Raw genomic sequence first — 23,726 nt, forward strand, 5'->3', positions numbered from 1 at the left:
CAGACATCGTCAGCCATGTCCTCAGAGGGTAGATTTTGACTCCGAGAAAAAATCTATTGACTTTGCTTGGAGGTGTGAATATTCGTGGGAGATTTGACTGGTGCAGGATGAAGGCAGCTCCCTCAGTATCTTGCACAGACATGCATGATGATCTTTTAGTGATTACATACCAGCAAAACATTCCTTTCAATTGATGAATACTGCTGGTTAATCTGGGGGGCACCTTGATTGCCACACTGTGCAGTCTGTGACACCCTATACCCGTGGGGATAACTGCTCTGCTCTTCTTGAAAATTATGCCATTAGATCTTTTATATTCACTTGGGAGAGCTAATGTGGCCTTGAGTTAACATCTCAGCTGAAATATGGCACCTCTGACAATTCAGCTTTTTGGAGTGGTTGTCGAGATTTTTGTGCTCAAGTTCCTGGAGTGCAATTTAAACCCACAAATTTCTGACTGAGAGTTGAGAATTACCAACTAAGCCGCAGATGATACTTAAATAAACATTTCACCTAGATTTAATCAGCTGTAAAAACTGTGATTGAACAATGCCATATCTGTTTGAGTTACCACTTTGTCAAAAAGGAAGTAATTCAGGATTGGGAATTCTGCTGACAGGCTACGAACATATGAAATAGGAACGGAAGTAGGCCATTCAGCCCTCGAGCCTGCTCTGCCAACCCACATTCCCATCTATCCCCAATAACCTTTGATCCCTTTGCCTAACAAGAATCTATCTACCTCTGCCTTAAGATATTCAATAACCCCGCCTCCACCACCTTTCTGGGCAGAGTTCCAAAGTTGCACACCCCTCTGAAAGAAAACAATTCTCCACATCTTTGTCCTAACAGGGCAACTCCTAATTTTAAAACAGTGCCTCCTATTTCTGGACTCACCCGCAAGAGGAAACATTCTTTCCACAGCCACCTTGTCAAGACTGTTCAGGATTGTATATACTTCAATCAAGTCACTCCACACTCTTCTAAACTCCAGTGGAAACAAGCCCAGCCTGTCTAATCTTTCCTCATAAGACAACTCGCTCATTCCAGGTATCAATCTAGTAAACCTCCCCTGAACCACCTTCAACGCATGTACATCTTTCCTTAAATAAGGAGGCCAAAACTACACACAGTATTCGAGATATGGTCTCACCAATGCCCTGTATAACTGAGGCATAACATCCTTACTTTTATGTTCTATTCCTCTCCTAATAATGGATAGCATTCCATTAGCCTTCTTAATTACTTGCTGTTCCTGCATACTAACTTTTTGTGACTCATGCACTAGAACACCTAGATCCTACACCTTGGAATTCTGCAGTTGTTCCCCGTTTAAGTAATAATCTGCTTTTTTATTCTTCCTGCCAAAGTGAACAACTTCACATTTTCCCACATCATAGTCCATCTGCCAGATTTTTGCCCACTCACTCAACCATCTGCAACCTTCTTATGTCCTTTTCATAACATATTTTCCTAACTATCCTTGTGTCATCTACAAATTTAGCTACCATGCCTTTGCTTCTCTCATCTAAGTCATTGATACAAATTGTAAAAAGTTGAGGCCCCAACACAGACCCCTGCGGGACACCACTCGTCACATCCTGCCAATCAGAATAAGACTCATTTATGCCTACTCTCTGTTTTCTGACAGCCAGCCAATTTTCCAACCATGCTAATATATTACCCCCTACACCATGAGCTTTTATCTCCTGGCCTTTAGTTTCCTGTTTTGTGCCTCCCTCCCTTCTTGAAAAGATGGGTTGTATTTGCTACCTTCCAGTCTGATGGAACCTTTCCTGAATCTAGTGAGTGTTGGAAAATTAACACCAACGCATCTACTACCTCATTAGTCACCTTTTTGAAGACCTGAGAATGAATTCCATCAGGACCCGGAGACTTGGCCCCAGCTATTCACAATATATATCAATGATTTGGATGAGGGAACCAAATGTAATATTTCCAAGTGTCAGAAAAAAAATAATAGCCTGGCGTTACCAATTAAATTAAGCTGATTCATCACAGCAGACAAAATTAATAATTGGTAAACTGACTGGCGATTCCCACCCCGACCAAAATAGTGACCCTACAGTAAGGGTTTATTGATTTCTCTAGACAAAGGAAAACCAGTTGCCATGTTAAAGCAACAGAACTAGTCAAAGTCTGTAATTCAGTTTTATTTGATGCAAAAGCTAATGATTTTGAATTGATATTTAAAGCATCGTCAGAGATGGTTGGTTTATGCAGTGTTTTTATTACTGGTGTATTAATGTGTTATTTTTAAATGTGCTTCTCATGAATTTAATGGAATGCATTTACATCATCCCTGTTAACTGAAACAGCTGAAAGGTCAAACATTACCTAAGTGAATATTCATTATATTTATTCTTAGTGGTAATAAAGGTGAATTAATTGGTTCAGATGCTAAGAGAAGAACTTTTCTTGTTCTAACTGTGAAAATTTGGTTCAATTATTGAAATCATGAAAGGGGCAAAATGAAAATTCATGTGTGAAATTAGAACCAGAATTCATATTAAAATCTAATTGAACTGTCCACTATAACAGGTCGTAGCATACAATAATTCCACTGCCAGCGATTTAATGAATGCTAAAAAATTGTAAGTTCATTCCATCCCTTTACAGTGAGAGTTAGTGAATATCATGCAATGCTACCTGTGTAAATAGAAGCTAGTTTTCCTAAGGAGGAAGGGCCAAAAAAAGCTGCAACAGCAGCACAGGGTGCTGGAATAGTCTTATTCAGAAGAGCTTCAAGAGCATATCAATTATGATTTGTATCCACCATGTGTGCAGACAGCAACTTGGACTCCTTGGAGGGCCGGTTGGCTAAGTTGCCTGAACAGGCAGTGTGGATCAGATTGGTGCCAACAGCACAGGGTTCGATCTCCATTCTAGCTGGATGGATTCAGGACCTGACTCCTTGCCCTACCTGTGATGCAGATCGCGGTGCTGTGGGTCAGGCCTGGCTTCAGGCAGAGAACTGAAGAAGATGTGTACAGAATACGCTGCCATGAGGTACGTGCCCAACCATACTACAAATGTGCAATTCTTCTGAAGACCTTTAAGTCCTGCATCAGCTTAAAGGGGCTATCTCGCTTCACTGTTGATTCTGCTCCACATTACTTAGCAGTATAGCAAATTAATTCCTGATTGAATTTTAGTAAGTTGTCTTGTTTGTTCCTTAATAGATCCATTCCTGCTTCTGTTTTCTATAGGATTTTTTTTATTGTTATGAGAGAGTCTTGTGCGAACTACCCCAGCAATCTCTGAAAGTATGTGCAAGAAGCAGGGTAATCTTCCTCTGGCGAGGAATGCGGAGAACTATTGCTGCAGTTTTTTGGGTTATAGGTACAGCTTTGAGCCAAAAGGAAAAACGTGTAACCCTCTTTTTGCGTATCTGTTCTACCCTAAACCAATTATTATTCAAACATTTTTAAATCCATTATGGACAAGGTTCAAGGGGAAACATATGGTCATGTTTCAATTTACAGAAGCCAATTACACCTAAGTCAGTTCAAATTCATACTTTTGAAATGGTCTAGATTGACAGAATGACCTGGAGTGATGACGAATTTAGATAAACTAGGCATACACTGCACTGAAAGTTACAAGCATGTACTTACATACCAGAATCACTTAAGACAACAAACTTGGAGCATCAATAAATGCATTAGCTTGATAATAATTCTTGATAGTGCCGTGCAAATGAAATCTTAGGGGAAGGGAATGACTGCTGTGAAGAATAACTGACTGGGACTAGATCTGCCATCGCGCAAGTTGTCTCCATCTGATCACAAAGATTCCAGCAGTGCACTAGTGTTCTTTGGCCTTGTCCTTTTGTTGCCTTATCTGCTTTGCTCTGTTTCTGCCCTTTTTGTCATCTCTGCTTCTCCTGTGTAAGAAGGAGGTATTGGCAGGTTGCTGGCAGGTTGGCAAAGCAGCAGCACCACTGCATATGATAGTTGAACTTGAAGAAGCAGCTGAAAAGAGAACTAAAAGAATATTGGATATTTGGGAGAGGGAAAGGAAAAAAGGGAAATCTGGAAATCCAAGGAGTGTGAGACAGAAACAATGTCAATTGATGAGAAAGCTGAAGGTAATTCTGCAAGAGTTAAAGTCAGTAAACATCATCAGCTCTTTACCTTTCCCAATCATTGTTCCTTCTCACTAATTTACTCTTTTCTTACTACTCTTGACTTCTTGCTGTGATGGGTTCCATGGACACTATTTATTCTCCGTACCTCTTCCAAGTTGTCATTTGTAAACTTCAACAACATGTATCAATCAACAGGCTGGGTAAAGTGGGGGTTTGGGGCGTAATTAGCAGTTGTGGCAGGCATATCAAAACCACATTTCCAGCAAGGCTCAAAGAGTGATTAGAAACAAGAATCGTGGTCAACTTTCCATTCCTTGACCTTTAGGCACAAATGACAATTGTGAGACTCCATTTGTTGCCCTGACTGTGATCCAGCACAAATTGGAGACTGAACCCAGACTCTTTGTTGTTCATGGAGCACAGCTACTATCAATTTTAAAAGCAGGATACTTAGCAACTAAATGCAACAGCATTTAACATAAGGTGCCAGGAGATAAAAGAGCATGAGAAGAAGCGAGAGAGGACCTGGGAGACAAAAGAGCGCAAGAAGGAGAGAGAGAGGAACTCGGAGGTAAAAGAGTGCTAGAAGGAGTGAGAGAAGAGCCAGGAGATAAAATAGTGCTAGAAGGAGAGAGAGAGAGAAGCCGGCAGATTAAAGAGCTAGCTGCTGGTGCTGGTGATGGGTCTCAGTGAACCGACCAGATTTGGAGAAAATCAAGTGTGACGTCATACGGAACTAGGCAAGTGATTGGTTGGTGAGTATTTTACTTGTTTTGCTCATTTATTTTTTAAATACTGGTAAAATTTATTGGTAACTGTAAGGTTTTCTTTAATACAGTTTTTGTAGTAGCAGTAGTAAAGCTTATTGGGAGTAGTGAAGTTTATTAATTAAAATAAATAAAAATAAATAAATATAAATAAATAAAAATAACTAAAACTTTAAAATACAATAAATAAAATAAAATAATGAATATAAATATCTAAAACACATACCAGTGTAATGAAGTAACATATAACTTTTAATTGTAGATGGTGCTATCTTTCAATAAGCACAGTAAATTGTAGTATACATAGGAAATTGTCTGTTAATTAAGAAAATAATTAAATTAAATTAACTAAATAACATTTAAAAAATGGCTGATCAGGCGTTCTGTTGCAGCTGTGGAATGTGGGTATTCTGTATGCCAAGGCAACCCAGGGTAAACACGTCTGCAGAAAGTGTGAGTAGCTAAAGGAATTCCGGATCAGGATTATTGATCTGGAAACTGAACTGCAGACACTGCGCAACATAAGGAAGGGGGAGAAATACCTGGACACTTTGTTCCAGAAGACTGTCACACCTCTTAGAATAGGGTTGTCTGTTTTGGACAGCAATGAGGGACAGGAAGATATGACCATCAGTGAGGCAGGTAAAGGGACCGACCAGGCAGTTGTGGAGGAGCCTCAGACTTTGCAATTGTCAAACAGATGCAAGGTGCTTGCTACCTGTGTGGATAAAAGTGAGGTCTGCAGGGTGGGAGCAGACTGGCCATTGTACCATGGTACATGAAGCTATTCAAGCAGGGGGGAGCAAAAAGGAATGTAATGATATTAGGGACAGTATAGGGAGGGGGATTGACACTGCTCTCTGCAGCAAAGAGCATGAGTCCAGACGGCTGTGCTGCCTGCCCGGTGCCAGGGTTCAGGCCATTTGCTCAGGGCTGGAGAGGAACTTAAAGGGGGAGGGGGAGGATCCAGTTGCCAATGATATAGGTAGGACAAAGAAAGAGGTTCTGCACAGTCAGTATGAAGAGCCAGGCACCAAATTAAGAAGCAGAACCTCAAAAGATAATCATCTCTGGATTATTACCTGAGCCAGGCACAAATTGGCATAAGGGCAAGTAAGATTAGGGAAATGAATGTGTGGCTCAAAGTCTGATGTGGGAGAGATGGGTTCTAGTTCGTGGGCCACTAGCATGAGTACTGGGGAGAGTGGGGGCTGTACCAGTGGGACGGTCTACACTTGAACAATGCGGGGCCAGTGTTCTAGCGAGCTTCATTACTAGGAATGTAGAGAGGGCTTTAAACTAAACAAGGTGGGTGAGGGATCAAGCTTGGGTAGATGTAGAAAATCAAGGGATAGATTCAAGGTAGGAGGGCAAAATATTAACATGGGAAATGAGGGTCAGAGAATGGCAGGAAGGGGCAGAGAGAAAAAAACCCTAAGAATACACCAACAGTCAAGACAAGGTGTTGCAAAAGTAATAAAAAGACAAAACTAAAGGTTCAGTTTCTGAATGTGCATAGCATTCATAACAAAATTAATTAATTGATAGCGCACATTGAAGTAAATAAATATGATCTGATAGCCATTATGGAGACATGGCTGCAGGGTGAAAAGGATTGGGTCCTGAATATTAGAAACATAGAAATAAAAACAGGAGTAGGTCATTTGGCCCTTCAAGCCTGTTCCACCATTCAATATGATCATGGCTGATCCTCCATCTCAACGCCGTACTCCCGCTCACTCCCCATACCCCTTGATGCCTATAGAGCCCAGAAATCTATCAATTTTCTTCTTAAATATGTTCAGTGATTTGGCCTCCACAGCCTCCTGTGTTAGAGAATTCCACAGGTTCATCACCCTCTGAGCAAATAAGTTTCTCCTCATCTCGATCCTAAATGGTCTACTCCTTATCCTGAAATTGTGACCCCTTGTTCTAGACCCCTCGGCCAAAGGGAACATCATCCCTGCATCCAGTCTGTCCATCCCTATCAGAATTTTATATGTTTCAATGAGATCCCCTCTGACTCTGATTCTATTTCATCTCCTTGTTGCTCTGGGTTCTCCAAAAAAATCCCTGCTGCCAAAAACTACTGTTCCGGTTCAGTCTTGCAATTCAAACTCCTCCCATTTAATATGTTGCTCGAGATCCCACCCTCTCACACTAAAAGCCACCTATTACCAGCACAGGTCATCCTCCAGCTCACCTAATCAACCCAAAGGAAGTTCAACCATGAAAATTGATTACGTCTCTTGCCAGCATCAAGTAGTTGGAAGCAACATCCTGTTCCCCGCGGATCAGAATTGTGCTGTCAATGTAAACTGCTCCTAGAAACAAACTTTCCAGTGGTTGTTACTTTTGAAGCTTTTCATTCAATACAGTGTGTGAAAGTATTTCCCGTTCTTCTCTAGTTGTAGACCAAAACCACACCAAAGCCACACACAAAACCAAATGGAGCAACTGATGCTCATCATGGTTAGAAGTGCTTTGAAGATCTGCCATTTAACAGTGCAGGACAATAAATGTAAGTCAAATCTGCATCAAGTTCTGGGATCCTGACGATTTCTGGGGGAGGGGTTGGTGGGAAGGCTGTTGTGAGGTCGGAAAACTTGGAAGAGTAGATTTCCCGCATGGCCTGCAGAATTTAGTTGACCAGCTTTAGGGCAGGCAGTGGTGTAGTGGTATTGTCACTAGATCGGTAATCTGGAAACCCAGGGGTAATGCACTGGGACGTGGGTTAGAATCTCACCACGGTAGGTCGTGGAATTTGAATCCAATAAAAATCTGGAATTAAAAGTCTAATGATGACCATGAAACCATTGATGAGTCTCATAAAAACCCATCTAGCCCATTAGAGAAGTAAATCTGCTGTCCTCACCTGGTCTGGCCTACATGTGACTCCAGACCCACAGCAATGTGGTTGACTCTTAAAGTGCCCTCTGAACAAGGACAATTGGGGATGTGCTGAGCCAGCAATACCCACATTCCAGTGAATAAATTAAAAAAAAGCTCCTTTAAACTGGGTTTCCTGTCCATGAGCAGTCTGATTGGCAGGTAGGTGTATTAGGAAAGTGAGAGAGATCATGGGTGGGAGTGAGGGGGAATGGGATTCTGATTGTTAGGGGAGTGTCTAGATTGCAGGGGTGGGTCAGATTGCGGGAGAGGCCTGTGGTAACCCTGGAAGTTTCTATTGCAAGTGGGAGGAGTCAGATGGTGGTCTCCTAGTTTCTAATCCCAGGAGGGGTCCCATGGTGTCCAGGGCAGGTCAGGATCATAAATGGGGGATGGTCCATTGGTGGTCTGGGGAAGGTCAAACTGTGGAGGGGGAGATGGTATTGCACAGTATCAGGAGCAGTCAGTGGTTATAGTGAACAGACGCTGATTGGGGTGGGGAGCAGTTGACAGTTAGGATGGAAAAGATGGTAGTTGGTGGAGTTGAGCCAGCCCATTTTTGATCAAGACAGGGCGGGGAATCCAATGTTGATTGGGAGAAGACAATTTATTGGGTAGCTGGTTGGGACTGGAAAAAACACATCAACTCCTCCTGGCCCACACCAAGTGCAGTAAAAGCACTTACCTCATGGATTCAGTCTCTTTCACCTCCTTTAGGCTAGAAGTTTCTCAAGATATCTTAAAAAATGAAAATGGAATGATCTATTAAAATAGGGGTACAAAACTTCATTATAATATCTGAACAAACTATCCATTTCCTATGAGAAGATTGGTCGCTTGCCCCTCATTCCAGCTGTGCTAAAACTGGAAGTGGGCAGGATCAAGTGGGCAGGGTTGGATTTCTGTTTCAGATTTCTTGCATTTTAACCTCTGACATGATCCCACCCATTTTTGGGAGTTAAGATTCACCCCTGCTTAAGGTAAAAGGAAAACCTAAATAATTCAAAAATGCTTTCTAACTGGCTTTGTTAGAATTAAAATGTTGTGTTTTTAGATAGTTTATCAGCATGCATTCTTATCCACATTGAGCTCCTCCTCAAAATGCAATGCTGCAAGATTTGTGAAGCTTTCTTCTGCTAGGCAAGCAGACCTGGCGATATCTCATAGCGGAATCAAAATAGTTTTGGGTGAATTTTTGGTTGAGTTAGTCAATATCTAATTTGAGAATATTGAACTGAACTGCTAATTTAATAAAACCATGAAAGTAATTATTGATTATTCTGTTTGTGATTCAGCATATTGAGACATTTCAATGACTAATTTCTAACAACTTGTAGAGTATATCATCTAATAGTAGATGCATAAAAGGTATTTATCTCAATAAAACTGTACCAAAACATCATGGTACAATTTTGTGATTCCTCATTCTTAGGAGCTGCTAAATTAAAATATTTAATAAAAAGTTCTAATCATACATATGTTTGCTTGGGGTTTCTGAGGTCTATTTTCATTACACTTGGAGATATACTGGTGGCTGTAAGAACCCTTCATGAAATTTGTCAAGAACTCTGAACATTTTTTTGTGTGGAGTTTGTTTATCACTGCCTGTTCTCTACATCATTATATTGTTCATGTTTAATGCGAGTATAATCAAATGTAAGAAAATGTAGAGCTTCATTTGGGGTGATTTTTAAAAATCTAGACAGTGATGTCTTCCATAATAAAGTATTTGTGTATCATGGTGGACATAAATACACCCTCCTTTGTGTGTATAATTAAAAAAAGACAATTTGTAGATGAATGATTTAATCTCATGTAATCCCTGTAATTAATTCTCTGATCTCACTTTACCATTTGTCAATTTTGCTAAAGCAAGAATGCATTTTCAAATAAGAACATAAGAACATAAGAAATAGGAACAGGAGTAGAGAATTCAGCCTCTCGAGCCTGCTTCGCCATTCAATAAGATCATGGCTGAGTTCAATGCTGGTTCTTCCAACTACAATAGTGTTTTGTATAAAGTGATATGATGAATTATAGCCAACATTGTTCCTTCACATCTCATTATGCATAAATTGAACTCCTTCCTGAAAGTATGATTGATATATAGTATTCAAAATTATCTTTTCCAATTTTGTTTATTTGTGATATTTTATTTTCAGCATTTATTTTTCATTTTATGGAGCTTCCAAAAGTAATTTTCCTTCCACATTTGTTTTTCTTTAATGAGGTCCATTAACTTTGTATTTATTTCAGCTGAGATTCCATCAAACATGAGGGTGCGAGTGTACTTATGGACTTCTTCCAGTGCGAGATACATGAGCAACAAAAGACCTCACACTAACTATGTGTAGGATTTTGAGGCAAGACTTCTCCCAGAGTCCTGGCCTACACTTATTCCTTACCAAACAATATTAGAACAGATTATCTAGTCATTTATCTAATTGTTATTTGTGGGACATGATTGTGTTAAAATTGGTCACTGTCTTTACCCATAGAACAGAGGCTGTATTTAGGAGTACTTTGTTGGCTGTGAAATGCTTTTGAACATCATGAAGTCATGAAAACTTCCATTTAAATGCAAATCCTTTCTTATACCCAGAATTAATTCTAAAAAGCATTCGATAAGGTTATTACACAAAATTAGGACTCATTGGATTGAGGTTAATATATCAGCATGGATTGATGATTAGTTATCAGAGAGTAGGAATAAACGGGTCACTTTCAGGTGGACAGGCTGGAACTAGCGAGCTGCCACAAGAACCAATGCTTAGACTCAGCTATTTATAATCTATATCAATGATTTAGATGAGGGGATTGAGTGTAATGTATTCAAATTCGCTGATGCTACAAAGTTAGGTGGGAAAGTAAACAATGCGGAGGATAAAAAGAGGTTGCAAAGGAATACAGACAGATTCAGTGGGCAAGAACATGGCAGACGGAATATAATGTGGGGAAATATGAGGCTATCTACATTGGTCAGAAAATCAAAATATTTTTTAAAAGATGAGACGCTGAGAAACGTTGGTGTTAAGAGGGACCTGCATTGTCTTTGTACTGAATCACAGAAAGTTAATCAGAATGAGAGCAAACTGAGAGATTAGAAGGAGCACAAATAGAATGGCATAAAAAGCATGGTGGCAGAGCAGACCCGAGGCCAGTTGACAAAGCTGAACAAGATCAGGTAACTCAATATGGGCAGGAATTCAAAGAGTGACACCAGAGCAAGGTCAGAATTAGTGCAGAGCCCAAGGGAACAAAGAGCGGGATCAAGGGTATGTAATGAGGTAAGGATCTACATCTAAGAACTAAAATAAGGAACTAGAATAATCACATTTTTGTTTAGAAAAAGTGAGGTTTTAGGTTTTAATACTTTTTTCATGTTTTTCTCTCATTCTTCCAAACTACCAAGAATATAGGCCAATTCTACTCAATCTCTCCTTATAGGAAAACATCCCATCCCAGAAATCAATCTAATGAACCTAAGGCAAGTACATTTTTCCTTAGTGAAAAGATTAAAACTGCACACTGTGCCATTCAACATTGCAAGTTTACACAGACAGTTTCCATTATAAGGAAAGGGCTTGCATTGATATAGTCTCATTCAATTCTTCAGGATGTCCCCAAGAGCTTCATGGCTAATTAATTTATTTTCGAAGTGCTGCCACTGTTATTATGTAAGCAAGCACAGCAGCACATTTGCACACAGCAAGGTTTCACATACAACACTGAGATAAATGACCAGGTAATCTGTCTCTAAGGCCCAGATTTTCATAGTCTCGATCAGATCCAAATGGAGGGAGGACTGGAAAAAAATGGACGTTGAGTGGCACACCCAGTGATCCTGCCTTCTTTTCTACTCTCGGCTATGTTCTTGAGGGTGGGGGTGGGAGTAGGCTCCGGAACAGGGCTGCTCCTATTAAGGAGGCAATTAATAGTATTATGGGCACATTGAGACTCTCTTTCCTGTAAGCTTTTTTAAATTTTCAGGTAAGCAGCAGGACTTTAGCAATTGTCCTGTTTTTCACCAGCTACTTGGTGGCATGGACTATGGATTGAAGGTGGAAAGAGATTAAAAGGTAGGTAAAGTGGTTTGGTTTCCTTTACAGTTCATTATAAAATGCTGTAACATGAGTTGTATCTGCGTTCATTAAGCTGAGTTATAACAGTGATTGCAAGAAACAATTACCCCTTAAGCAATATGTTTGCCAGATTGTTATTTCTGCCAATTGGGAAGGTGTCAAGTAAAAACCAACATTGCAAATGTAGAAACATTTTCAGATTAATTGAATAAGTTCATGAGATGGATAAAATGGGAGACTACATTTTACAGTTTTGAAAGTGTAGCCTAGAATGATAAAAAGGTCTAATTGCTTGAGCTTTTCCCATTGCTTTTATGTATTCGGTCGAGACATCTGTTGAGATAGCAGTTCTGAAGTCAATTTGTTTAATTTGGGAGAGTTATGGGCTCAGGTGCAATCCAACTGCCTGATAATTTTACAAATGTTTGATTCTGTTCACACAGTTGGCTTGAAGACTCAGTTTGTTTACTTTGAGTGAGTTATGAGCTAGTCAATAGCTTCCAATTGTTATAATTGGGTTTGTGAGTTCATTTATTTGGTGGATAATATGTGAGGACAGTGAGGGGGAGGAGGGAGAGTGGTGAGGGAGTGAGGGGCTGAGGGGATCAGGGGCTGAGATGGTGGAGGGTTTAAAGCAATCAGAAGATTCAAATATATATAGATGAGTCGCTGATTGCATTGGAAGAACCAGGCCAAGGTGTTTTGGATATGGAGGTGGGCCTTTTAGCGCCTGCTTTGGGCTCGGTTGGCCTCCATTTGTGCTGGAGGCAGCAGATCAGTCTCCAGGCCACGTAGGCCCCGGACCCCTGGAAAATCCTGCCTCCTGGCAGTCTCAACATGGAGACGGGAATGGAATGTGGGATTGGTCCTGTCTCCTGATTCTACCTCCAACATGAAAACCTGGCCCTAGGTGTTTGCTGAAGACTAAATGCAGGCCAGGGTACTGGGAAAACCTCTCTGCTCTTCTCACATCATGTGCAATGTCACAGGAGAGATATAAGTATAATTGGAAGTCTTAGTTTGGAGGGAAGATATACCTGTTCAGGGCTCCCCCACTTTGCCTAAAACTTGACTGAAATGTAACTTTGTGAACTAATAATGACTAGCATTTAATATAGTAAAAGCTTCCCAAGGTGATTCTAAGGAGCATGAACAGACAAAAAAATGTCACTAAACCAAAGGAGGTGTTAGATCAAGGGACTAAGAGCTTTGTCAAAGAGCTAGGCTTGAAGGAGCACCTTAAAGATGGAGAGAGAGGCGATGAGATGGAGAGCCATAGCCAATCCCTCCATTATGCACTGTTCCAAAACTACTTCATTCCAGGCCCAGAATTATATGAAAGTCTGTGCTAATCAAAATGTTAAAGTATTGTGTTCAGGCTATTTATTTGCAGAAGATAATTACACAGAAGCAGAAATGCACACTAAGAAAACAGCAGCGCAATACTGGCACAGGACAAAAACTGATTCATAAACATGAAGCGTCTTCAGTCTTTAGAAATCCATTTTCCAAAGCTTTTCAATTGTGAACTATCACACGGTGAAAACTCCATAAAGCCCCTTCAGGCTGCTTTTGTTGGAACAAGCACTTGAAGGAGGGAACTAAAGATCCTAGATAAACCTTACAGTTCTTATACCCATTTTTAGGATTCCAAAGGCAGCTGCCCGCTGTAGAACAGACAGCTTCCTCACAATGGGCAGACATATCATATAATACTAGTTATATTTAAAATTTGAGCGGCTGAATCTTGGATCCTTGTTGAATTGTTTGCTCTTGGCACTTGATCATTAGGAATCTGCGATATGAAGCTGCATGTTTGTAAGCGGCAAAGGTAAGGTGCTTCCTGTTGTTATGAGCTTCTGAATAGATGCAACAATATGGGCGCTGGCTAGGCCAGATGGCCCCCCACAGGAAACATGGAGCTAATGAGTCAGTTTTGCACATTTGCACAGCACCAAACCAGATTTAACTCTCTCATTACCAAGACAAAAGAACTTCATCTCAACAATATCTAAGTGAACTCAGTTCTAAAAACCTATTGCTCAGTGGTCACTAGGAACCCCATTGTGGTTTCTAGTGACCACACCTGTAGCAAGTGTTGGTTGCTCGAGGAACTCCGGCTCAGAGTTGATGAGCTGGAGCCTGAGCTTCGGACACTGCAATAAATCAGGGAGGGAGAGAATTACCTGGATTCTGTGTTTCAGGAGATAGTCACAACCCTAAGATTAACTACCTTAAATTTGGCCAGTGGTCAGGGACAGAAGGATGTGACTATGAGTGAAGCAGGTAGAGGGATCCAGGAAGTAGCACTGCAGGAGCCTCAGCCCTTGCTCTTATCCAACAGGTTCAAGATTCTTGCTCCCTGTGTGGACGAGAGCGGTGGCTGTAGGGAGGATGAGCAAACTGACCATAGCACCATGGTGCAGGGAGCCACTCAAGTGGGAGGAGAAAAGAGAAATGTAGTTGTAATTGGGGATAGTATAGTTAGGGGAATAGATACTGTTCTCTGTAGCCAGGATCGAGAGTCCCGAAGGCTGTGTTGCCTACCTGGTGCCAGGGTTAAGGATATCTCATCTGGGCTGCAGAGGAACTTGGAGTTGGAGGGGAAAGATCCAGTTGTCGTGGTCCACGTAGGTACCAACGATATAGGTAGAAGAAGGAAAGAGGTTCTGCTGAGGGAATACGAGCAGCTAAGGGCTAAATTAAAAAACAGAACCAAAAAGGTAATAATCTCCGGATTACTACCTGAGCCACGAGCTAATTAGCACAGGGTCAATAAGATTAAAGAGGTAAATGCGTGGCTCAAAGATTGGTGTGGGAGAAGTGGGTTCGAATTAATGGGACATTGGCACCAGTACTGGGGAAAGAGGGAGCTATTCCGTTCGGACGGGCTCCACTTGAATCATGCTGGGACCAGTGTCCTGGCGAATCGCATAACTAGGGTCATAGATAGGGATTTAAACTAAATAGTTGGACGGAGGGTTCAGTAGCATGGAAGTATAAAAAAATCAAAGTTTAAGGAGAGGGTAAGAGTGCAGGTTAGTGACAAGGCTGATTGCTATCAAAAAGTGAAAGGAAGGGACAGAGTGTGTGAACACCATATTGCACCAAAGAATCATATAAGAGTAGGGAAAATTGACAATAGGGCAAACTTAAAGGCTTTGTATCTGAATGCACGTAGCATTCAGAATAAAACTAATGAGTTAACAGCGCAAATAGAGATAAATAAGTATGATTTGATGACGATTACTGAGACGTGGTTACAGGGAGAACAGGTTTGGGAGTTGAATATCCAATGGTACTCAGTGTTTTGGACAGATAGGCAGGAAAGAAAAGGAGGTGGTGTAGCTTTGTTAGTAAAGGAAGAGATCAGTGCTATAGTGAGGAATGATATAGGCACTGGAGAGCAAGACGTAGAGCCAGTTTGGGTAGAAATAAGAAATAACAAGGGAAAGAAATCCTTGGTGGGAGTAATCTTTAAGTCCCCAAACAGTAGTTCAGCAGTAGGGCACAGTATAAACCAGGAAATAGTGGGACCATGTAAGAAAGGCATGGCAATAATCATGGGTGATTTTAATATACATATAGACTGGACTAATCAAATTGGCAAGGATAGCATTGAGGGAGAGTTCATAGATTGTATTAGAGATTGTTTCTTGGAGAAATATGTTGTGGAACCAACCAGGGAGCAGGATATTCTGGATTTGGTTTTGTGTAATGAGATGGGATTAATTAATAATCTCATAGTAAAGGATCCTCTAGGGAAGAGTGATCATAGTATGATAGAATTTCAAGTTCAGTTTGAGAGCAAGAAACTTGAGTCCCATACTAGTGTTCTGGCGTTAAACAAAGGTAACTACATAGGTATGAGGGCAGATTTGGCCCTAGTGGACTGGGCAGGAAGACTACAAGGTAGGACAGTTGATGCACTGTAGCAGATATTTAAAGAGATATTCAATTCCTCCCAAGTAAAATATATCCCAATGAGGAAGAAAGATGGTAAGAGGGGAAAAAGCATCCATGGCTAAGAAAGAAAGTTAAAGATAACTTAAAGGCAAAAACTAAGGCATACCAAATTGCAAAGGTCAGTGGCAGGCTGGAAGATTGGGAAACTTTTAAAGATCAAAGGGTTACTAAAAAATAATAAAAAGAGCAAAAGTAAATTATGAAAGAAAACTAGCGCAAAATGTTAAAACTGATAGCAAAAGCTTCAAATACTTCAACAAGTATATAAAAGGAAAGAGAGTTGCTAAAGTGAATGTTGGTCCCTTGGAGGACGAGACTGGGGAGTTAATAGTGGGGAACGCAGAAATGGCAGTGACGCCTAACCAATATTTTGCCTCAGTTTTCACAGTGGAGGACACTAGTACCACCCCAATAGTAACAGGTAATGCAGAGGATAAAGAGAAGGAGGAACTTAGAACAATTACCATCGCTAAAGAAAAAGTCAGTGGTAGGGAAATTATTGGAGAAGATTCTTCGTGACAGGATTTACTACCATTTGGAAGCATATGGGCATATTAGTGAGAGGCAGCATGGTTTTGTGAAGGGGAGGTCGTGTCTCACTAACTTGATCGAGTTTTTCGAGGAAGTAACAAAGATGATCGACGATGGAAGGGCAGTGGTTGTTATATACATGGATTTCAGAAAGGCCTTTGACAAGGTCCCTCATGGCAGACTGGTACAGAAGGTAAGGTCGCACGGGATCAGAGGTGAGCTGGCAAGATGGATACAGAATTAGCTTGGTCATAGAAGACAGAGGGTAGCAGTGGAAGGGTGCTTTTCTGAATGGAGAGCTGTGACTAGTGGAGTTCCGCAGGGATCAGTGCTGGGACCTTTGCTGTTTGTAGTATACATAAATGTAACTGGGCTAATTAGTAAGTTTGCAGACAAGACTAAGGTTGGAGGAGTTGCAGATAGTGAAGAGGATTGTCAAAGGATACAACGGGATATAGATCGGTTGGAGACTTGGGCGGAGAAATGGCAGATAGAGTTTAATCTGGACAAATGCGAGGTAATGCAATTTGGAAGGTCTAATACAGGCAGGAATTATACAGTAAATTGCAGAACCCTTAAGTGCATCGATGGGCAGAGGGATCTGGGTGTACAGGTCCACAGGTCACTGAAAGTGGCAACGCAGGTGGATAAGGTAGTCAGGAAGGCATATGGCATGCTTGCCTTCATTGGCAGGGTATTGAGTATAAAAGCTGGGAAGTCATGCTGCAGCTGTATAGAACCTTGCTTAGGCCACACTTGGAATATTGCATGCAATTCTGGTCACCACATTACCAGAAGGATATGTAGGCGTTGGAGATGGTGCAGAGGAGGTTTACCAGGATGCTGCCTGGTCTGGAGGTTATTAGCTATGAGGAGAGGTTGGAGAAACTTCCTTTCCTTGACCTCTCTGTCTCAATTTCTGGTGATAGGCTGTCCACCAATATCCATTACAAGCCTACCAACTCCCACAGCTACCTCGACTCCAGCTCCTCACACCCCGCTTCCTGTAAGGACTCCATCCCATTCTCTCAGTTCCTTCGCCTCCGTCGCATCTGTTCTGATGATGCTACTTTCAAAAACAGTTCCTCGGACATGTCCTCCTTCTTCCTTAACCGAGGTTTTCCACCCACGGTGGTTGACAGGGCCCTCAACCGTGTCCGGCTCATCTCCCGCACATCCGCCCTCACGCCTTCTCCTCCCTCCCAGAAACATGATAGGGTCCCCCTTGTCCTCACTTTTCACCCCACCAGCCTCCGCATTCAAAGGATCATCCTCCGCCATTTCCGCCAACTCCAGCATGATGCCACCACCAAACACATGTTCCCTTCACCCCCCCTGGCGGAATTCCGTAGGGATCATTCCTTCCGTGACACCTGGTCCACTCCTCCATCACCCCCTACTCCTCCTCCCATGGCACCTCTCCATGCAAACGCAGAAGATGCAACAACTGCCCCTTCACTTCCTCTCTCCTCACCGTCCAAGGGCCCAAACACTCCTTTCAAGTGAATCAGCATTTCAATTGCACTTCCCTCAACTTAGTCTACAGCATTCATTGCTCCCAATGTGGTTTCCTCTACATTGCAGAGACCAAACGCAGACTGGGTGACCGCTTTGCAGAACATCTTTGGTCTGTCCGCAAGCATAACCCAGACCTCCCTATCGCTTGCCATTTCAACACTCCACCCTGCTCTCTTGCCCACATGTCTGTCCTTGGTCTGCTGCATTGTTCCAGTGAAGCTCAACGCAAACTGGAGTAACAGCACCTCATCTTCCGACTAGGCACTTTACAGCCTTCCGGACTGAATATTGAGTTCATCAATTTTAGATCTTGAACTCTCTCCTCCATCCCCACCCCCTTCCCGTTTCTTCCCCCTCCTTTTTGTTTTTTCCAATAATTTATATAGATTTTTTCTTTTCCCACCTATTTCCATTATTTTTAAATGTATTTCCACCATTGTTTATTTCTACCTTTTAGTATTCCCCCACCCCCACTAGAGCTATCTGTATCTTATCTGTCCGGTCTTATACTCTTAATTAGCACATTCCTTTAGATAATATCACCACCTTCAACACCTCCTTGTTCTTTTGTCTCTGGCAGCTTTTGGTTATCTCCACCTATCACTGGCTGCTTGTCTCAACAACCGCCCCCCCGCCCCTTAAACCAGCTTATATTTCACCCTTTTCCTAATTTTACTTAGTTCTGTTGAAGGGTCATGAGGACTCGAAACGTCAACTGTACTCTTCTCCGCCGATGCTGCCAGACTTGCTGAGTTTTTCCAGGTATTTCTGTTTCTGTTTTTGTTTTGGAGAAACTCGGATTGTTCTCACTAGAGCGACGGAGATTGAGGGGTGACTTGATAGAAGTTTACAAAATTATGAGTGGCATGGACAGAGTAGATAGTCAGAAGCTTTTTCCCAGAGTGGAAGTGTCAATTACTAGGGGACATAGATTTAAGGTGAGAGGAGAAAACTTTAGAGGAGATGTGCGGGGCAAGTTTTTTACGCAGAGGGTAATGAGTGTCTGGAATTCGCTGCCAGAGGAGGTGGTGGAAGCAGGTACTATAGTGGTGTTTAAGAGGCAGCTTGACAAATACATGAATAGGATGGGAATAGAGGGATACGAACCCCGGAAGTGCAAAATGTTTTAGTTGACGGGCAATATGATCGGTGCAGGCTTGGAGGGCCAAAGGGCCTGTTCCTGTGCTGTGCTTTTCTTTGTTCTTTGTACTGAGCAAACTATTGGGATTAAAGGGTGACAAGTTCCCAGGATCTGATGGCCTACATCCCAGGGTCTTAAAGGAAGTGGCAGCGGAGATAGTGGATGCACTGGCTATAATATTCTAAAATTCCCTGGATTCTGGAAAGGTTCCAGTGGATTGGAAAAATGCTAATATAACGCCCTTATTCAAAAAGGGGGGAGGCAGAAAGTAGGAGACTATAGACCAGTTAGTTTAACGTCTGTCATTGTGAAATTTTTGGAATCTATTATTGGGGAAGTAGTAATGGGGCATTTGGAAAGTCAAAATGCAATCCATCAGAGTCAGCATGGTTTTATAAAGAGTAAATCGCGTTTGATTAATTTGCTACAGTTCTTTGAAGATGTGACAAGCAAAGTGGATAATGGGGATCCTGTAGATGTAATATATCTGGACTTCCAGAAGGCCTTTGATAAGGTGCCGCACAAAAGGTTAATACACAAGATAGGATCACACGGAGTTAGGGGTAATATATTATCTTGGATAGAGGATTGGCTAACCAACAGAAAGCAGAGAGTCGAGACAAATGGGTCTTTTTCTGGATGGCAAGCTGTAACTAGTGGGGTGCCTCAGGGTTCGGTCCTTGGGCCCCAACTATTTACAATCTATATTAATGACTTGGATTCAGGGATAGAAGGTACTATAGCTAAAATTGCAGATGACACCAAAATAGGAGGGAAAGTAAGTTGCAATGAAGAAATAAGAAATTTCCAAATGGATATGGACAGGTTAGGTGAATGGGCCAAAATTTGGCAGATGGAGTTTAACATGGATAAGTGTGAGGTTATCCATTTTGGTCGGAAGAATAAAAAGATGACCTATTATTTAAATAGAGAGAAACTTCAGAATGTTTCAGTGCAGAGGGATCTGGGTGTCCTCGTGCATGAATCGCTGAAAACTAGTGTGCAGGTACTGCAGGTAATAAGGAATTCAAATGGAATTTTGCCATTTATTGCTAAAGGAATAGAGTATAAAAATAGGGAAGTGTTGTTGCAACTGTACAAGGTATTGGTGAGACTGCACCTGGAGTACTGTGTACAGTTTTGGTCCCCTTACTTGAGGAAGAATGTAATTGCACTGGAGGCGGTTCAGAGGAGGTTCACTAGATTGATTCCAGAGATGCAAGGCTTGTCTTATGAGGAGAGATTGAGAAGTTTAGGCCTATACTCGTTAGAGTTTAGAAGATGAGAGGAGACCTAATTGAGGTATATAAGATGCTAAAGGGGATAGACAAAGTAGACGGATGTTGGAGCGGATGTTTCCCCTTCTGGGGCATTCTAGAACAAGAGGCCATAATTTTAGGCTAAGGGGTGGTAGATTTAAATCAGAGATGAGGAGGAATTACATTTCTCAAAGGGCCGTGAATCTGTGGAATTCACGACCTCAGAATGCAGTGGATGCCGGGACGCTGAATAAATTTAAGGAGGAGAAAGACAGATTATTAATCAGTAATGGGTTGAAAGGTTACGGGGAGAGGGCGAGAAATTGGAGTTGAGGCCAAAATGAGATCAGCCATGATTGTAATGAATGGCGGGGCAGGCTCGAGGGGCTGAATTACCTATTCCCGCTCCCAGTTCTTATGTTCTTATGTTCTTATGAAAGAAGGCATATTAAAAATTTTAATAAAAACTTTTCTCTAAAGCAAAAATAAGCCCTCCTTTAATAACAATAATTCTCAATACAGATCTATTGACAATGTCTTGTTAATTCTTTAAAAGTTAGAAAGACATTGTCAATAGATCTGTATTGTAGACACAAATAGTAATTTTCACCTGACCCACAAAATTAGAAATAGGAATGTGAGATCATCAGAATGGTGGAAGTTGTCTGAATGAATGTTTATATCAGTAACTTTTCTTCAGTAAGGGACAGGAAACATCACTGGATCCAATCACTTTGGGCGGAATCGTCCGTGCCCACTGGCTTCTGGCGCGCTTGGCGGCATTAGTGGACAACATGGCGAGAAGCCAGAAATCGGTTTCACGACATCGTGAAACCAGTTTGTGATTGTCCGCTCAGCCCGTCGATGGTAGGCCGCATTTCCTGCCATCAGACATCGGGAACATCATTGTAATACATCTGAATATCCTTATAAGGCCATAATCATCCGTAATCGTCCTGCCATGCTGGATCGTATTGCACGCTGGTGTTGGAGGCGTGTGGGCAAGGGCTGCCCTGTGGCTGAAGGTAGTGCACACGCACATGTGGGGTTGGGGGAGGAGGGAAGCAGCCACAGTTCGGGAAACCTTCCATAAAGTGACAATCCCTGACAGCTGAGGCAGCACAGACACAGCCACATTGACATGCATGGAGTCAGGCCTCTAGTTTATCTGTCCGCTCAAGCAGCACAGATGCATGGAAGTGCCTCCAAGTGCTCCACATCTTTTCACCCCTCAGACACAGACTGTAAGCTAATGAACATTTTAATGGACTGCAGAACAGTTGGACGACTGGGCACGTTGTACAATCTCCTCGCTAAAGCTGGCCATGGAGCAGTCACTGGTGGAAGCATTCACAGCCCCTTGCAATGTCATCATCCCAGTTTGGACCGGTCTCCCCTCTGGTTCAAGCTAACAGTGCAGACATGCAGTGTGGGATGGGAGAATGCCTGTGCCTGAGCTGAGAGCACAGCGTGCAGTCCAATGGGCAATGGCCAATTGGTCAGGTGGGGTGGGGCAAAGGTGGTTGGGTTTCTTTGAATAAACCATGCGAATGCAAATCAGTGCTCTTATTAACTTGTATTGTAAGGCCAGAACTAGAGAGAGTGAGTAAATTCAGTTCTAAACAAAAATTGAATTTGGAAAGATTGTGGGCATATTGAATAGATTCTCTGTAAAATAAATTATGATTGTCTTGATCTGAAGAAAGCATAACAAGTGAGTGGTTAGGAATGGGAGTAAAGCTTATAATGATAAGCACAGGTAGAGAATTGAATACTGGACATCTGGAACTTTTTGTCTACTGAATTGTTGGAAGCATTGAGCCATCATGTTAAGAAAGGTGACCAGTCTACAAAGAGATAGATTTATTTCTGGTTTGATTTACTTTACCTATTGATTTGGAGAATCTTTCCTTCAGAGATGAAAATAGGCTGGGCAGAGTTCCCAGATGAATGATGTGTGAAGGATTGAGCTTCTGCCACTTAGAATGAAATATTGCAAATTGAGATTCACATGAAGTTAAAAAAAAAAATTACATTGTTATGTTATTATCTAAGCGACTGCAGTACATGAAATAATGTATATACTTTGGTTATTACCAGAAATTAAATTTAAGCTATTCGGTGTTTTCAAACTGGATACCAGCTATTGTTGAGGAAAGATATTCTTGCATTGGGGCAGTACAGTGAAGGTTCACTAGATTGGTTCCTGGGATGAGAGGTTGATCTATGATGAGAGATGGAGTTTAGAAGAATGAGAGGAGATCTCATTGGAATATACAAGATTCTGAAGAATCTTGACATGGTGGACTTTGAAAGGCTGTTTCCCCTGGCTGGGGAATCTAGAATACAGGGGCACAGTCTCATGATAAGAGGTCGATCATTCAGGACTAGGATGAGGAGAATTCCTTTACTCAAAGGGTTGTAGATCTTTGCAATTCTCTAACACTGATGGTTGCAGATGTGTCATTGCTTTGATCCTGATGGAAACTGATAACATTAGAGAGAAACTTAACCTTTCAGTTAATAGCTGAATGGATGACACAAAAAGATTTCAAGTTTCAAGACATTTACTGCAACAAACAGAGCAAAAGCACTATTAACTAAATGCTATTTTTGTAGGCAACTTATATGTTAAACTACAGGCCAGAACTTTTAACACAACTGAATAAACCTTGTATCAGGTACAGTAAGTACCCCTTTGAAGTTGCCCTGCTTTAATTTATTCCACTTTAAAGGTGTGCAGTTTTTAGGACGGCTATTCCTGATTCATGTCTTCAATTTCGATTTAATGTCATTTTGCATCTTTTGCATCATTGTTTCTTGTCAATGTGATGTTGAGCCCTGTGACCCAATTGGTGCTATTCTGAAGTGAGTATGGCTGGAGGAGTTACTTTGCACTTGAGGCAACTGTGATTTTATTTTTCAAAAAATTCTGAAGCAAAGTTCTCAACAAAGAATATCCAGGCCAACAGGTTTTTTTTATGCAATGAAGAAGTTGAGGCCAGGGCTGCTCATTTCTGTGAAGAAATGGCACATTTCTTGACTCTGCAGTCCAATTTTAATCTTGTAGCTCCAGTTGTGCCTGCTGTGAAGCTTTACATTGGGTGAGGTAGAGAGACCATAATAAAGTCTGTGTGAGAGAGACATTTGCTATTGTACATAAGTAAAATTGCTTTCCTGGGCTCAGGGCTTGTTTGAGTGAAAAATACAGGGTGCAGTATTTACCCTTCAGGAGCCTGACTCTGCAATTTTCTGATTAATTTTGAAGCTCCAAGTCTGGAGCTTTCTCAGCTTTGCAGCAGATGAGGAAGACAAACCATTTTAAAGCTAGCGAGAGAGGCATTTGTTGAAGGTGGCAAGCCAAAATTCCCAGCATCAAGGTGCTACTCAGTCAAAATCACCTCCACTGAAACATTTTAGAGATGTCCTCAAAGCATCCCTGCAGAGCTCAAACATCTCCAC

This window comes from Cetorhinus maximus, chromosome 6, assembly GCF_964194155.1.
Source record: "Cetorhinus maximus chromosome 6, sCetMax3.hap1.1, whole genome shotgun sequence".
Taxonomy (NCBI): Eukaryota; Metazoa; Chordata; class Chondrichthyes; order Lamniformes; family Cetorhinidae; genus Cetorhinus; species Cetorhinus maximus.